The sequence below is a fragment of the Heteronotia binoei genome, chromosome 21 (assembly GCF_032191835.1).
Source record: "Heteronotia binoei isolate CCM8104 ecotype False Entrance Well chromosome 21, APGP_CSIRO_Hbin_v1, whole genome shotgun sequence".
Classification (NCBI taxonomy): domain Eukaryota; kingdom Metazoa; phylum Chordata; class Lepidosauria; order Squamata; family Gekkonidae; genus Heteronotia; species Heteronotia binoei.
Genome location: NC_083243.1, coordinates 42,980,327 through 42,991,288, shown reverse-complemented (window position 1 = coordinate 42,991,288; position 10,962 = coordinate 42,980,327). Strand labels below are relative to the sequence as shown.

General features: G+C 42.1%; 1 non-coding gene across 1 annotated transcript; it reads left to right on the top strand.

Annotated features, from left to right (window-relative positions):
• The first annotated feature begins 1,581 nt into the window (after positions 1-1,581).
• On the top strand, positions 1,582-1,648 carry TRNAS-GGA (transfer RNA serine (anticodon GGA)). Its single transcript has one exon. It is a non-coding gene; the product is annotated as a tRNA-Ser (tRNA).
• Positions 1,649-10,962: the final 9,314 nt, after the last annotated feature.

Genomic DNA, 10,962 nt, shown 5'->3' with positions numbered 1-10,962 from the left:
CTGGAGGCATGTTTTGTGGGGCCGTGACTGTTTCTCACATAACCCCCCAGAGGGGTATGATTATGAAGAAACACAGAAAAACTGACATCTTATGAGTAAATCTGGGAGACCTTTCATCCCAGGACATGCCACTGCGGTCATTACCAAGGCTGATATACTGTGGTTTCCCTGTCAGTGGAAGTGATGAGTGGTGTGCAATGTCAGTTCAAGACCTCCAAGATGTGAGGGGAAAAGGAATCCTTTGAACATAGATCCCTTGGCATCAGCACTCCGCTTCATGGCCATGCCTTTCATATAGACATCTTTGGCTCAGGGGAAAAGCAATGTACTCACATTATTGCAAATTTGCTTAAAATATATTCAGTCAAATGTATCAGATCTTGTGTTCAAGCTGCCCATAAACACAGACAAAGATAACTCAGAACAGCATTTTTATAGCTCATCATTATGAAAGGTGGTGTAAAAACATGGCTTTTACCTTACCTCTTCCCAAAGGAGAACAATGCAGGGTTGATTCAAATATTACAATATATATAGGTTGAGTATAAGGTCCCCACCTTTTGTAAATCAGACATGGATTGCAGGTTATCTTCAATATCCATGCATGAAGCACCTGATTTGGATCAGTCCCACAGCATGCGTAAATAAGGCACTTCAGCCCCACTGGTGTCATCTTTCTAGACTGAAACTGTCCTGGGGTGCTATCTGGCCAATTGGGACACCCATGTGTATCCCAGAGAACATGATGTAGGTTTCCCCATTGGGCCAAACAGTGGTCCTCCAAACCATTCCAGGTCAGGAAAACACCTACACTTTGCTTAGCAGAATCATGCACCACACACATGGAAATTGAGGAGAACCCACAAATCATGTCTATCTGTTACACAGAGTGGTAAGGGCAAGCTGCATATTTTGTAATGTTCAAATCAGCATCTCTTCACATGTCCACAGAGATATATTTCACCACTCTGAGGGATCCTTAACAATGAACAGTAGCGTCACCCAACCCCAGGATTAAAAACAAAGCTGTACTGACAGTGTGGATGTTTTACACTGACAGTTTGTTGCTCTCTATCTCCGCATTGGAAATTCACCTTTTACACTACAGAACATGCTCACAACTGTCTTGCATTGTTGCTTCTCAAAACATCTACATTTGTTTAGGCAAAATGGGTGCTGACTCTGCTGTTGCCTCGTTTTTCTTGAAACTAGTTTTGATCTGGACATTTCTCAAGAGGTGTATCAAATGAATGATGGGGAGGGACGGTGGCTCTGTGGTAGAGCATCTGCTTGGGAAGCAGAAGGTCCCAGGTTCAATCCCTGGCATCTCCAAAAAAGGGTCCAGGCAAATAGGTGTGAAAAACCTCAGCTTGAGACCCTGGAGAGCTGTTGACTTTGATGGACCAAGGGTCTGATTCAGTATAAGGCAGCTTCATATGTTCATATACTCAATGGTTGTAGAAGTTTTCCTCTGTATTTTCAGATCCTACTCCCTGTCCCTTTGAAAGCCACAAGGTGCCACCAATTTGCATGAGAATTGACAGCACTTGAAAGTTTTACATCTCCTCTTCGGGGAGGGACGGTGGCTCAGTGGTAGAGCATCTGCTTGGAAAGCAGAAGGTCCCAGGTTCAATCCCTGGCATCTCCAAAAAAGGGTCCAGGCAAATAGGTGTGAAAAACCTTAGCTTGAGACCCTGGAGAGCCGCTGCCAGTCTGAGAAGACAATACTGACTTTGATGGACCCAGGGTCTGATTCAGTATAAGGCAGCTTCATATGTTCATATGTTCATGTTCATTGCTTGCCTCAATTTACATTTGTATGGTGATGATTTCTAAGCAATTGTATACATTCCTGTACTAAGCAATGGTATTTTGACTGCCCTGATCACAGCTCATCTCACAAGGTTTAAGTTTTGCTCACAATAATCCACATCATAGACTAATAAGGAAACTGTGAACATTGGAAAGATCTGCAGAATGTAGCAATCAGGCTTCAGGATAAAATGTGATGTCTCAGAACCATTGGAGTTCCTGTAACTGACATCAGCAGTCTGTACATGAGCTGCAATACAGAAGTTTAGCTCTGCAAAATGAGTGCAGCAAATCCACAAATGTAAAAAGGAAATAATTAAAGCGGAACAGTGGCAGGCGATTTGAATACTCAATAACTCTGGATCAAAACTGAATGTAAAAACACCCAGTGTCCCCAAGTTCCAGCACTTTATTTCCCTCTTTGAGAGGAATGGGAACATTTTCCTAATTTAGAAGACTGTAAGTGGTACATCTGAGAGACAGCATATAAATGTTATAAATGAATATATAAAATCTGTATAAAACCTAACATAGTGAAGCTTATTTTTCTTCGTTAGTCTTAAGGTCCACCTCGGTCCTATTGATACACATGCTCTGGAACTTCTGTGTTCTGAACTTAATTCTCAGATACATGAAGGACCATGGTTGATAGGGCAGACGTTTTCCTCCTCAATCATTCTGCTGACCTGAAACAGCCCTGGGATTGTGCTATTGTCTTATGGTTGAAATTTACCTGTCCTTATACTGTGTGAGTTCCCTAGTGTGGCAAATAGCATTTCCCTAGGGTTGTTTCTTCACAAACCTGCTCTGTGTGTGTTCTTACATATATGATGTATGTTTGAATACATATAAAAACATGTTTCCTCTTAATGTACCACCACTCCAAGTTACAAAACCCAGCATGTCATGTAACTAGTGCCATGGGATACCTTGGTGAGGTTGCTTCAGAGCAAATACAAAGGGTAGAGCTTTCCAATTACTTTACCCCCCCCCATGCATGTGTGTTCTTAGCATGTGCAAGTGATCCAGGCACATGGGTAGGATTTGAATTACAGTCTGCTTTCCTAAGCAGGAAATAAACTTTATTACTAATGATTAAGCTAGAACACATAAATGGAAAATAGCTATCAAAGCTAGAGCTAAGGAAAATAATATAAAAACATAAGACTAGTTAAGTTACATTACAAGACATTTGCCTCTGATGGTCTGCCTGGCTGTCATGGAACAAACACGTTCCTATTGCTCCATTGCAGAGGATTCTAGGTTCCAGGGTGTAGTCACAGCATTTGGGCAAAATATTTGAACAAAAGAAGATTCTGCATTAACATTTTTCTGCCTGCTTTAGTGAGAACCTTCCCTAGTTCAGATTTAGGGAACTTGCTTTCATGGGATATGCCCCCCAAGCCCTCCTCCAATCAAGCTGAATGTCAGATAGCACACATCCTCAAACTCCAGATCATGTTTCACAGCTGCCATCTCTCCTGTTCACCTGACAGGTAAGCAAATGGCTATCTCAGAGCTGAAACCAATCTCCTGCCCTCTTTGACCTCCTGGCACATTTTACTGCCCTCTTTCTTGTGAGAATAAATGACTGTCATGGAGAGCCAGTTTGGTGTAGTAGTTAAATGTGTGAACTCTTATCTGGGAGAAATGGATTTGATTTCTCATTCCTCCACTTGCACCTGCTGAAATGGCCTTGGGTCAGCCATAGCTCTCGCAGGAGTTGTCCTTGAAAGGGCAGCTGCTGTGAGAGCCCTCTCAGCCCCACCCACCTCACAGGGTGTCTGTTGTGGGGGGAGAAGATATAGGAGATTGTAAATCACTCTGAGTCTCTGATTCAGAGAGAAGGGCGGGGTATAAATATGCAGTCTTCTCAGGGATTTTCAATGTCCTTCAAAGCACCTTATATCTCTGAATCCACTACAGTTTCAAGTCAGAGAAACAGCATGGGACAGAAGGCTAAAGTTCCTTCTCCCGGTTTACCATGGACCCCTTCTGGATTGGGGCTGCACATGCCTAGAGATTAATTTCTGAGCATTGAACTCTCAGTACACATCTGTTGACAAGACCAGAATGGACCTGTAGGGGATACAAGAACTTGAACATATGAACATATATGAACATATGAAGCTGCCTTATACTGAATTAGACTCTTGGTCCATCAAAGTCAATATTGTCTACTCAGACTGGTAGCGGCTCTCCAGGATCTCAAGCTCAGATTTTTCACACCTACTTGCCTCGACCCTTTTTAGTTGGAGATGTCGGGGATTGAAACTGGGACTTTCTGCTTACCAAGCATATGCTGTACCACTGAGCCACTGTCCCTCCCCATGAACCACTGAGCCACTGTCCCTCCCCACTTTGTAATGTATGGTTAAAAATAGATAGTATTTCGATGGGAGGCCTCCAAAGAATATCAGGGTCATAACTCAGAGGCAGGCAATGGGAAACCACCTCTGAACATCTCTTACTCTGAAAGTATTGGGGTATTGAGGAGGAGGAGGAGGAGAAGATATATACTTCACCCTTCACTCAAAGTCTCAGAGTGACTTAAAATCACCTTCCCTTCTTCTCTCCACAACAGTTATCCTGTGAGGTAGGTGGGGATGAGAGAGCTCTGAGAGAACTGTGACTAGCTCAAAGTCATCCAGCTGCCTTTGTGGGGAGGGGTGGGGACTCAAACTCAGTTCTCCAGATGAGAGTCTGCTGCTCTTAACCACAACACCAAACTCCGCCCTCAAGCTTCTGTCCCCCCCTTCCCCACCAGCACAAGTAATTTCCCACCAGTTGCTTCATGGGTGCATTTTGAGGTGCAGCTCCCTCCAGTTCCCCTTGTTTCTTAATCCTTAAAAGACAGCGTCACAAAGCCGCAAGGGGACTCAAGGGAGCCATGCATCAAAATGTGCCCACAGGGCAACTGGTGAGAAATCGATTGCTTGTGCCAGAGAAAACAGAAGCCTGGGGGCAGAGCAATGCTAGTGAGAAATTGGTATCTGAGTGTAGCTAGAACTGTGTATGGATCCCTTTTTTCCCTATCTGGCTGCTCATAGCAAACCATACAGACTGACCTATTCTTCTCATATACTTCCAGTTTTAGAACAATTTTCTTTTTTACCTTTTATACTTTAATAATCACACCCTCCCATAGCTGTCCTGATACATTAGATATTTTCTTTCATCCCTGTGCTCACAAAAGTGTTTGGGGAGAGCTGGAATTTTTTTTAAAGACTATTGCAGGAACAGCTTGTGGGAAGGTAGAGGCTTGCTACAGCACAGATGTTTGGCATTTCCTAACTAGACCTGCAACAAATATTCCCCCATTTTAGTTTTTTTCATCAAATGTACAGCTTTTGGGGAAATTTCCTAACTAGACCTGCAACAAATATTCCCCCATTTTAGTTTTTTTCATCAAATGTACAGCTTTTGGGGAACTAAGCATATTTCCTGGAAAATCATTTAATTGAGACAATGTTCATCTTTTTATGGTCCTCTTGTTTGCTACTATAATTTCCCCTTTCTGTTTCAACATTATTATTTTTTTCTGATTAGGGCTTCTTCTGTAATTGATTCAGATAATTGGAGATCACACAGCAACAGCATGACAGTTCATAGCTAATCAGATTTGCCTTTACATGCCTTTACATACATACATTCATTCATTCATTCGTTCATTCATTCATTCATTCATTCATTCTTCCCTAGTCCATTTTTTTCACCACCTTGTGAAGTAGGCAAGGCTATGTGATGGGCTGAAGGTCACTCAGCAAACTTCCATGGTAGAAGAAGGGATTCAAATCCAGGTCTCTTAGGATCCTACTTCGACACTATCCACTATACCACATTGGCTCTCATCACATTATATTACATTGACATTACTGGAGGCATATGAAGCTCATTCAGAGAATGGACAATATTTTGTGGATTACTCAGACTGGTGGTCCTAAATATTTAGACATCCTGTACTGAATGCAACAATGTCTATCAGATTTGGTTTCATCCTGAGTCCACAGAGGGCAAATGGTGGTCATTCAGAGCAAATGAAATGTGTTCAGAACAGGCAAATCATTTCATGCTTTTCCAAAGCAATTACCAAAAAATCCCTCAAAGGAGGCACATTTTCTGACACAAAAATATTCATGAAAATCACTCCACTGTGTGAGTTCAGACCAATTCATAGTTCATTGCTGACAAAACTTGCCATTTGCCAGACTGTGTCTTTTGTCTACCAGTCAGATGGTATGCACATTAAGTGCCCTTCACCTTTGCCACTGATGTTAAATGGATTTTTTTTTCCAGAAGAAAATTGAGGTGGTGTCACTTGGCATACTACATTAATGTACTTAGGTAGCTGAGGGAATGCTACAATAGTGAACTGCATTTTTTATTCTCATATTTATTCATTTATTTAAAATATGTGTATGTCTTTCTCTTGATCCTCCATGGATCCAAGGCAGGGACCAACAATATATAAAAATGATTTCATAAAACAGCAGATATAACATTTAAAACCAATTTAAGAAGAGTTGGATTTTATATAAGGCTGACAATCCCCAGGTGGGGGCAGGGGATCCCCTGGTTTGGAGGCCCTCCCTCCACTTCAAGGTCATCAGAAAGCAGGTGGGGGGAAGGAAATGTCTGCTGGGCACTCCATTATTCCCTATGGAGACTGATTCCCATAGAGTATAATGGATAATTGATTCACGGTTATCTGGGACTTGGGGGAGGGGCCTGTTTTTTGAGGTAGAAGCACCAGTGTTTCAGCATAGAATTCAATGCCTCTCCTCAAAAGACCCTCCAAGTTTCAAATGGATTGGTTCAGGAGCTCCAATTCTATGAGGCCTAAATGAAGATGCCCCTATTCTTCATTATTTCCAATGGAGGGAAGGCATTTAAAAGGTGTGCAGCCCTCTTAAATGTGATGGTCAGAACTCCCTTTGGAGTTCAGTGATGCTTGTCATAATCTTGCTCCTGGCTCCACCCCCAAAGTTCCCAGATATTTCTTGAATTGGACTTGGCAACTCTAATTTTATACTCGGCTTTTCTCAACCCTAAGGAGTTTCAAAGTGGCTTACAATAGCCTTTCCTTCCTCTCCCCACAACAGGCATCCTGTGAGGTAGCTGAGGCTGAGATAGTTTTGAGAGAGCTGTGTAACTGGCCCAAGGCCACGCAGCAGGCTTCATGTAAAAGAGTGGGGAATTTTCTCCAGATTAGAGTCTGCTGCTCTTAACCAGTATTCCACACTTGCTCTCCACCTTATGTGGTGAATCAGATCCACCAGCAGGTCATTCCCTATTTGTCCAGGCCCTGATTGCCTCCAAAGCTCTCTGAAATAACTGTTTTGCATCCTATTCAAAAAGCCAGATGGGTCAGAGCCCCTCTGCCACCTTTTCTGAGAAGCTGTTCCACATAGGAGTGTCTTCCAAAGAAAAAGTGGTAATTTTGGATCTAGGGTTTGGGAGGAAACATTTACCATGACTGCTGATTTTCAGGTAGGATGCAATTGATTCAGAATTCAAATTTCTGTGGAGAGGGGCAGGTTCTGGAATTATAGAACCTTTATTCCCAATGGAAAACTGGTTTCAGGGTCTGAAGCAGCTGCTTTTAGAGATAATGTTACCAAATTTGCACAGAACACTGTCCTCCCTTCTAATCTAATGTTCCTCTAAGTTCCAAGAAGGATGAAGAAAGGAGTTTAATTTTACAGACCCCCAAATGAGGTGTTTTCTCTCCATTGGTTCCTATTGGAGGGGTGGCAGCAGCCCAGCAGGAGAGCACTGGCCACCATTGTTTTGTTTTGTTTTGTTTTTAAAAAATCCTGTCTGTATCCTTCAAATGTTGTCTGCATCCTGTCTTTTTAAATCCCCCCTCTCTCTACTTATGCCATGTCATGGCTCATTGTTTCTTTCTTTGCAAAAAAAATTATCTCACCTCATCAGTGAAATCATTGAAAATAGTCCACATTTTATTTATTTTTAAAGAGCATATGTGTGTGTTTTATGAAATGATTAGATAGATATGTGGATGATAAAGTCTTTCAGTGGCTGTTGCACAATCAGAGACATTAATCTTCTGAATCTCAGAGCCAGGAGGCAACATTATGGAAAGGCTGGCCACAGTGGTTGGCCTCTGTATGAGTCAGGATGGACTAGATGGACTACTGGTCTGATCCAGCAGGGCTCTATGGTTTTATTTTATTTACTATTCTACATCTTCGTTAAGACAACAAAGTTATTCTGTTTGACATCTATATTCCAGTCCAGTAGCACATCAGAGACCAAGAAGATTTTGGTGGGTATAAGCTTTTGAGAATCAGAGTTCTCTTCATCAGTGTAATGGCACTTTGCAGAAGACCATTGTAATTTGAGGAGACAGTGATGAACCACAGTTTCTCCATTTGTGTCCAAGATGTCCTCTGGGCCAGACTTGAAGAGTGGATTGCCCAGCACTGCTTATCAGTGGGCCTTGGGATGTAATACTCCCATTTGAGAACAGTTAGGAATAACATGCAGGCAGGCATACAAAGGAAGACCTAGAATAATATATAACTCCCTGGGAGCCTGTTTGTTATTTGAACCTTGGCTCAAGCTGGACTGTTGGACAGTGCTGAGGACATTGGCCAGTTCTTTTAATCCACCCACTGTCATTCTTTGGGGGTTTTGATTAGCAGAAGTGGAGTAAAGTATATATTCTCTGTTTTGTTTTTATTATTTCTTTTCTGTACGTTACCAGAGATATTTCAATAAAACTGTTTTCCTTCACCAGTTGTGTGCTTATTACCTCCAAATCCCTCAGTAGAAAAGAACGTTTTGAGTCTTGTCGATACAATCAGAGATTAGATGCTCAAAAGCTCATATTCCAAAAATCTTGTTAGTCTTTAAAGTGCTCCTGGAATGGAATCTAGCTGTTCTACTGCAAACCAACACAGCTACCCTCTGAAACTAAATTGTCTGTTTAAGCATATGTCTCTTCCTCTATTATTCCTCCCTTCATATCAAGGAAAATAAAAGTATAGCCTGAGCTGTGTATACGGTAGACTTAACAGATCTTCTGGAACTCAGGTTTATATCTTGTATGTGTGAGAATGCTTATGTGAATGACCTGGCAGTCAAGAGACTGGAAGACTCAGCATGGGGCACCCAAAGTAGGCTACATTTTCACACTTGAAACATACCTTACCATCTAATAAATTTATGATCATTCATCCCAGAATCTAAATTTACCCAATAGCTCAAGTGATTTCTGTGATCTAAATCCAAGATCAGTGCCCATGTTTAGGTCACTCTTTGTTACATTTGCCAACTTGAACTAGTTGTACATCGGTTTCAAGCTGTGCAGTATGAAGTGCCTGCCAAATAATCTTTTTTTGCTGGGGCAGAATATGCCCCCAAACGTTTTCCCTCCTCTTCTAGAACAGTCCCCTCTTATGCCTATTTGAAAGTATTATCAGGATCCCAGACAACGCCCCTACCTTGACTTTGTCTAATTTGGGTACACTTCAGGCACCACCCTCTATTCTGTTTCGTTCTTCCTAAATCCGGAGAGTCAGTCTCTCTCTCTCTCTCTCCCTCCACACACACACACACACACACACATATCTCTGTGTGTGTATGTGAAAGAGAGAGAGGGGTGGAGCCAGGAGACTTTGGGGGTGGAGCCAGAAGACATTGGGGGTGAAGCCAGGAACGAGGGTGTGACAAGAATAATTGAACTCCAAGAGAGTTCTGGCCATCACATTTAAAGGGATAGCACACCTTTTTAAATGTCTTCCTTCTATAGGAAATAATGAAGGATAGGGGCACCTTCTTTTGGGGCTCATAGAATTGGACCCCCTGGTCCAATTGTTTTGAAACTTGGGGGGTACTTTGGGGAGAGGCACTAGATACTATATTGAAAAGTTGGTGCCTCTACCTCAAAAAACAGCTCCCCCAGAGACCCCGAAACCTCCAGATCAATTCCCCATTATACCCTATGAGAATTGATCTTCACATAGGGAATAATGAAGTGCTCAGCAGACCTTTCCCTCCCCCCCTCCCCGTTTCTGGTGAGTCTGAAGCAGGGGATTGGCCTCTCTACTCACGAGTTGCTGCCAACTTCTTCACAGCAACACAGACACACCATCCCAAGAGGAAGCCTTTCAATCAGAGTCTGAAGCCGATTGCACCTCTAGAGGTGCAAAGGCACATGGTCCTCTGGGGGTGGGGCTTCCCCCCTCCACTGGCCAGCTGACTGGGGGCGGGAAGGAGCCTGGGAAAGTGGAAGAACTCCTGCTGGGACCTGGGGATTGAGAGAGAGAGAGATTATCAATTAAGGTCCCCCACATTTCATTGCTATACTATAAGGTACATCATAGAACAAATTGAAAAGTTGGGGTCCATGTCACGCTATAGAAGTAATATGGGGAAAAAAACCTGAAAATAATTACAAAATTTAAAAGATGACTGTAGGAGGACACTGTTAAAAGAATTTCAGGATGCAAAATAATGTCTAAAACAGGTAAATATTTGGGACTACACCTGTCTGGACAAAATGATACACTGTTTAAAGACAATTACAAAATCACATGGACAAAGATACAAAGAGATTTGGCAAAATGGTCTACATTAAAATTATCATGGATAGGAAGAATTTCCACAATAAAAATGAATGTACTGCCAAAACTGAATTTTCATGAGAGAAAGAAAGAGAGAGATTTTGGGTTCTATAAGGGATAGATATCTCCCATGGTGTTATTTTGACTGCCACCCAATCATCCATATATGTGCCACATATGACTCAGTTTTTTATCCTTTGGATTTTAATTCCTACCTGGATGCTTGGGCCTCCTAATTAGCATTGGACTCAAATCGGACCTTCCCTTTTCCATATATCTGCATTATTCCCCATAAACATCTTAATTTCTTATTTTTACCGTATCAGCATCTCAATCTTTCTTCCAAAATTTCAGACATGTTTTTCAAGAGCAAAGAACCTTTTAGTGCTAAGCTCCACTGTATACAATCATACCCCTTGTTCAAGGGATACTTCATCAAGCCAATTGGAACCATTTCCAGCTAAAGAAATGGATTGCTATTCCAAACTAGCCATTGATAAGGATAGCCTAACATCCAAATCACCCAGGATGGGCCATCAGGAGGACATTTGAACCCACC